This window comes from Aythya ferina (genome assembly GCF_964211825.1).
Source record: "Aythya ferina genome assembly, chromosome: 12".
In the NCBI taxonomy this organism is placed as follows: domain Eukaryota; kingdom Metazoa; phylum Chordata; class Aves; order Anseriformes; family Anatidae; genus Aythya; species Aythya ferina.
The window spans coordinates 21078160-21085458 of record NC_140308.1 but is presented as its reverse complement, the minus strand read 5'-3'; positions in this window follow the sequence as shown (position 1 = coordinate 21085458).

Below are 7299 nucleotides of genomic sequence, written 5' to 3'. Positions count from 1 at the left end.
GTCCCATTATCTGGGATCAGGAGATAGCTGAGGATGTAGCCTGAAGGATCATTAAACCTCAGTTTCCAGGTACTGCAGGTAGTCCAGGTGGTCTGTTGTTATTTATAATAAAGAAACAACACAGCAGAACTGCCTGGCAGCAGCCCATGAGGGCTTGTGAAAGGACGGGCTGAGGGATGTCATCACTGAAGGACAGCTAAAAGTGGACTTTCTTTCTCCCACACTGTAAGCAGAGAGGATTTATTGAACATCTGTTCAGTACATGGCTGGGAAGATTGATTAATTTAATTGCTCACATTTTGCTTAAGTAACATTTGAATACTTAATGTCAGGCTTGAAGGATATTAAAACATTTACTTACACACCTTTTTAAAGAGGCCGTTTCTTACTGCGTTTTGTGTCTTTTTAGGATGTTTAAATGCATCCTGAAATCTAGGTTGCCCAGAAGTCTGGGAAAACTGTACCAAGTGGGAAAAGCTGATTCCTCTCATAAAAGCAACTAGTTATTTTTCACATTCTGTTCATTTTGATAAATCATTCACATAATGAGGTTGGATCATCCTCACTGAATGGTGGTAATTCTCCTAGTATCCAGGAAAGAGACAGTTCAGCATATTATATAATTCTGTACTCTTTAACGTAATATCATAGTCATATTGAAGGAATAGGTGAGCTGAAGTCACAGTAATTTATTGCAAATTCTATTCAGAGAAGGAAGAAATTCCTGACATTTTCTTCAATCCCACCCACTAAAAGAGAAACAGTAAACAGTAGAACATTTAGTGTTGTTCATTTTAATACATTTTGTTGTCAAGTTTATCACTAGTATGACAAAATATGATAAAATTTAACAAAGTATTAATGGTTACGGAGAGTAGCTGGCATGAAACTAAACCTTTCCCAAATATACCACAGTTAACCTTAGTTTTAGAATAGCAAATGGTGATATTATTGCCCATACCTCTGGTAGCAATGTCTGTGACTACTAGCAAATGCTGATTGTTTAAAGATAAAGGTGAAGCTCCTTGTTTTGCTGCAGTGTAGAACCGTCTTTGCATTCATCACCATCAGATGTTAACCTGAGAAAAAGCAGACTGATAGATAGAGGTTCATGTGCAAAGACTGATTCTGTGTGATCTTTTCTGTCCTAAAAGTGATTTTTTTCAATCCTCAATTCTCTAGTAAAGATGTTCCTTGATCTCTCTGTACAGTTCATTTTAAGTCTGATATACAGTCAGATATTCTATTAGAGACAAGATCTTTAAATATATGTCTTTGTGTGTAATTTGCTTTGGAACTGTTAGAACAATAAATAGCAAATGATACTGGCTTACATAGCCATGTATTTTTATTATCAACGATACCATATATAATATTCTCACAACAATACTTAACTATGAGAGGGCAGGGATTTAACACTACTACATGACTAATTTACTACCTTCAAACATAAAAAGGAGAGCTTGGAAAGAAAGGCCTCATATGAAGCTGCATAAAACAGAGCAGTACTATCATGCAGTGGTGCTTAATAATGGCACTGGCATTTTGTTAGCATCTCTACAAGAAAAAATTCTTCTTAGGGAAAGATAATCTACAGTCAAATCTGATTGAAGTCAAAAAAACATTGGTTGATTTCTTTGAAAGATGTCTGTCTGTCCCTGAATTTGACTGTACACAATACATTCTGCAACAACGAGTCAGATTGTCAAGGCCAGAACCAGGTGCCTATGTTACTTGTATCCTTCTACATCAGTCATACTGTAGGGAGCAGACAATTAATTCTGGAGCAAAATTGAAAGTCAGAGGCAGAGTGTGAAAGAACAGAATGACAATAATAAAGTGCCCCTGCCTCACATTAATCTCCCTCACTTCAGGGCTGTCAGAGGCGGCCTGGCGGTGACTAATGCCAAGCTTTGCATACAGTGGTCACAGACATGAGCAGCATGCTCCCTTTACACAGCATCCGCGATTCGCTTTGTTGAGTTTTTGACTCCTACGGAATCATTGAAAAAACATAGCCACTGGTCATAGGTAGCAGGATGAAGTTCCTTCATCATACACCTATTGATCAATGGGCAGCATTCGCAGGCTTGGCTTAAAAACAAACAAACAAACAAAAAAACAAACAAAAAAATGGAATCCTGACAAATACAGGGAGATTAAATTAACTTTTTGAATGGATGAGCTCAGCAGATAAGGGTTAATAAGTTTAGCTTTGAGGAAGTGCATATCATGAGCATGTCCCAGCATCAAGACAAAATGATCTTGCACCTCTATAGATGCACTAATCCATTAACATTGCAAAAGACTTTGATGCACATTTGGGAATTGTGTTCCATTGATTTTATTGTCATCTTTTTTGCACAAATAGTAAATAGGCTAACATTTAAGGAATGGTGTAATTATTCCCGAAAAGCAAGACATCAATGTAAAGTTTATTGTTGCAGACCAGACATTTTGACAGGAATACTGTAATATCCCCAAGGTGTCACTGGGTTACTGAAAAGGTTAAAAATTGGTGCATTGTGTCAGAGAAGAAAGGCAGTAACAACAAATAGCATTCAAAAAATCACAGGCACTTCTGTAGGAGAGTGGAAATGTGTCATGTAACAACATGCAGCTTCTGTAAGTGGATTGCTGCACTGAAGAAGACAGTGAAACATACCTAATGAAAACACTTCCTCCATGATCAGTGTTTCAAGGCTCTCTCTCATTATTTAGAATGCAAAAATAACTTTCCTCTCTGGTTCCTCCTTCTATTTAATGCGAATCTCACAAATGCCAACTTGTGGAGTTTGATAGGGCTGAGTTGAAAAATTTCATTTATCTTCTCTGATAATTGTGAGAGAAAATTCTCACACAGGACTGTACTTGCCAGGCTATGCTGTTTTTTCCTTACTAGATGTGTGTATGTATACTAAATTGGGAGGACAGCAGTATTTTTCTGGAGTGTTTTTGACAAGGAGAAAAATACTTGCAGTCCTGCATTGTAGTTGACCAGCAAAGAAGCATTCATTAGAATATGAATGAGAAGAGGGAAAGAATATACAGGAATTTATTGGATCTAACCAAGAATATGCTTTATGTTTAGGTATATTGTTGGTTAGCATTCTAGAAGACTAAGAGAGAAACATATAGGTCCTCTTGTATTCTGAATATGGTATGTTATTTGATCAAGAACTGAAATGTATTTATAGTGACATTTTGAGACTTACATACTATAACGTATTTATTTATTTATTTATTTATTACTTTTTCCTAGGAAAACTTATTTCCATTAACAACCCAGAAATCCCACTTTTAAGTTAAAATATTTTCATAGTATTCATAGCATTTCCCATAGTTTTTTCTTCATGCTTCTTAACTGGATATCTAATTGTTTTTTCTTTAAGAAGATAATAGGAAATATAAAATCTCCACCACTAGCCACCAGTATGGTTTGAATCTGGGAACTCGAGCACAGGTATTTAGTGCTTGTTTGAGCTAAGGAAGGAAGTCTGCTACCTGGCAGCAGACTTTTATCCTTTATTTGGATTAGCCATTTCATGTGTTGCAAAACATATGTTACAAGCATTGTACAAAAGCACAAGATGCTTATATTATATGCCAGACATTTCCAAGAATATCAACATGAGTACATTTAACAGTATGTCAGTCATTCATCTTGGGCCTCCATTTTAAATGTCATTCTAAATTCTAGGTTATTTAAACAGTTTATGGTGCTGTTGGCATTTTGGAAGGTTGGTGAAGGGTCATAGAAGCCACCTTGGTTTGTGCATTACCTGCCAGATCACACCCTAGTGCCTGTTGTGCAAGTTCTTATTGGCAGAAAGGAGGAAGGCTTCAGTTTCACACTTCAGGTTCATTTAGAGGTAGAAAAGTGTGAGAATTGCAGCTCTTATAACCTCAAAAATTATTTTTGGATCTAGCTTGTTTGATCTGAGATATGTGCAGACATTAAGACCTTCTGAATTTTGTGATGGAAATAATTTAAGAAACACTCTTAATACTACTACTTTCTCACCTGAAATCCCACAACTGATCTCAGCTGCAGACACAGAAGAGCTGCAACTAAAAAATGGTGAATATAGCATTCCCTGGTTTATATCCAGTGACTTTGGAGTTTCTCAAATGAGATAGAATTTTGTTTTTCAGAGCTATGTAGAATGTGCATGTAGCACGGTAGTTCTACTAGTTCTGGGAAGAGTCACAGTTAGGAAGCTGTCAATTGAAACAGCGTAGTTCAAAAGTTTTGAATAAATCATTGGTGTATGAATCCTGCATCCTCATCTGACCTAGATGTGGTAGATCTAATTATGTCAGTGCTGCATACTTTTAAATGCTTCTTCTTCTTTGACACCAATAAATTTATTTTATTTCAATTTAGCTGGCTGAAAAAAGAAAATGATTTCCCCATCTTTTTTCTTCATTGTATTTTATAGAGGTGTAAAACATCTGGCTTTCTTGCTATTTTTACATGAGAAATAAGATGCACCTAGAAATTCTGGATTTTGTTTTATGGGAGCCAAGAACAACTTATACATAAAGTGCAAAACTAACACTGCTATAGAGAAGAAAAAGAACGAATCTTGGTTTCTGCATGATGCTAGAATACCTGAGTTCTACTCACCCTGCTGAAGGTATATTATCTTATAGAATATACAGCTGTTTTGGCTACTGGTTGGGACATGCTGCTTATACTGATACTGCTATATCCATAAAATCCAAAGGCAATTTGGCAGGGGGGGGGGGGGAGAGGAGGCAGCGGCACAGACTGATTTGCCTACATCCAAGATGAAAAATCCTGTATTTTCATCCAGATTGGAAGATTAAGAGGTGTTTAGCTGCCCAGATTGCATTCCTACATCTAAGCACAAAATTAGACTTTACTATATTTATGTATCATTTTGAAACAGGGAGAAATTCTTGTAGTTTTTACAATATTGTCCAGTAAGGACAGAGAAGTTCTATAAAATTTTGGAAATTAATGTATTTGCAAATAAGTGTAATTTTGCAGTATAACATGTTCATGTTCACAAAACAAATTCAGCAAAAGTTGTATTACTGTAGCGTTCCTATTTTTACTTTACTATGTATTACCATGCTATGTCCAACTCCTACAGGTATTGCATGGGCATTAATTTATCTTTTCTTTTTATTATCTTTTCATGATTATTTTTTTTTAAACTGTCAAATTCTGTTTCTTGTTGTTGTAGTAGTATTTTTCGTGGTAACAGGGAAAGGTAAGTGAGCCCATAAACATCTAGACAGCTGTTGAATAAAACGTAGATCTTCCCCTTAAATATGATCAATATGTTTGTTGTTCATGGTACAAACAGGGGATGTCACTTGTTCTTATCGGAAACAAAAAATCTTACTCTTAATTCTGTTTTAACCGGTTAATAGCAATTTTCTCCGTAAGCCCTTCAGTGTGGTTTGCAGGCAGCATTGACTGAAAAAGAATTTCTATTAGGCTTTTCTTTTTTGATGAGACAGAAAGTGAAGAATACAGAAAAAAAAATTGAACATGAGTCACTGCTAAATATTAATTAAACAAGATGTCAGATATTAGGATAATTCAGGTGGGGAGGGATGCCATGAAATCATGTAGCCCAATCTCCAAAGTCTGCTGCTTCCCTATTTATGACTCTCTTTACCTAAGTACTCATGAAACTGTTCTGAAATGCTGAACCTGGTTCTAACTCTGCATTCAATGATTCAATGTAGCCCTGGTGGTTTTACCACTGGGTTCAACTTACTGGTAAGTTCATGTCTCTCCTGATGAAATGTTTTGGAAATTTGAAAATTGTTTTGGGTTATGGAAAAGCCATTTCAAATCCATCTCTACCACATCTAAATATCTTATATGGCCTGAAATCACATTTTCAGAGAAGCAGATTGTAGCCATGCTGATTTGATGACCCCATAGAAGTATGGAATATAACAGAGGAGACTGCTTAGAACATCATGCATTACTATGAAGTGAATTTCATAGTCCAGGCCCTGTAATGACATCTTTCTATCCATCCCCTGCAATGCATGCAGCAGGAGCATTCGATCTGTTCATAATGAAGCATAGCAGGGGAGGGCATCTTATAAATAGACAGCTTCCCAGTCACTTAGAGTTTTATTTAAGAACATTGCAACAGTATTTGCTCACGACAAAGATTTTTAGCTATTCATTTGATAAAATATGTATGGATGTTTGATCCTACTGGACAAAATGTCCACCATACAGCTAAATAAAAACATCATATGATGGGTGAGCAATTGGCTAACGGGCAGGGCCCAAAGGGTTATGGTAAATGGGGCTGCGTCAGGCTGGCGGGCGGTCACCAGTGGGGTCCCTCAAGGCTCCATTTTAGGGCCGGTACTTTTCAATATTTTTATAAACGATCTGGATGTAGGAATAGAAGGTATTTTGAGCAAGTTTGCTGATGACACCAAACTTGGAGGAGTTGTGGACTCGAATGAGGGTGGAAAGGCCTTGCAGAGGGATCTGGATAGGTTGGAGAGCTGGGCGATCACCAACCACATGAAGTTCAATAAGAGCAAGTGCCGGGTCCTGCACCTGGGACGGGGAAACCCTGGCTGCACGTACAGACTGGGCGATGAGACGCTGGAGAGCAGCCTAGAAGAGAGGGATCTGGGGGTCGTGGTAGACAGCAAGTTGAATATGAGCCAGCAGTGTGCCCTGGCAGCCAGGAGGGCCAACCGTGTCCTGCGGTGCATCAAGCACGGCATCGCTAGTAGGTCAAGGGAGGTGATTGTCCCGCTCTACTCTGTGCTGGTGCGGCCTCACCTCGAGTACTGTGTGCAGTTCTGGGCACCACTGTATAAAAAGGACATGAAACTGTTGGAGAGTGTCCAGAGGAGGGCTACGAAGATGGTGAAAGGCCTGGAGGGGAAGACGTACGAAGAACGGCTGAGGTCACTGGGCCTGTTCAGCCTGGAGAAGAGGAGGCTGAGGGGAGACCTCATCACAGTCTACAACTTCCTCGTAAGGGGGTGTCGAGAGGCAGGAGACCTTTTCTCCATTAACACCAGTGACAGGACCCACGGGAACGGGGTTAAGCTGAGGCAGGGGAAATTTAGGCTTGACATCAGGAGGGGGTTCTTCACAGAGAGGGTGGTTGCACACTGGAACAGGCTCCCCAGGGAAGTGGTCACTGCACCGAGCCTGTCTGAATTCAAGAAGAGATTGGACTGTGCACTTAGTCACATGGTCTGAACTTTTGGGTAGACCTGTGCGGTGTCAAGAGTTGGACTTGATGATCCTTAAGGGTCCCTTCCAACTCA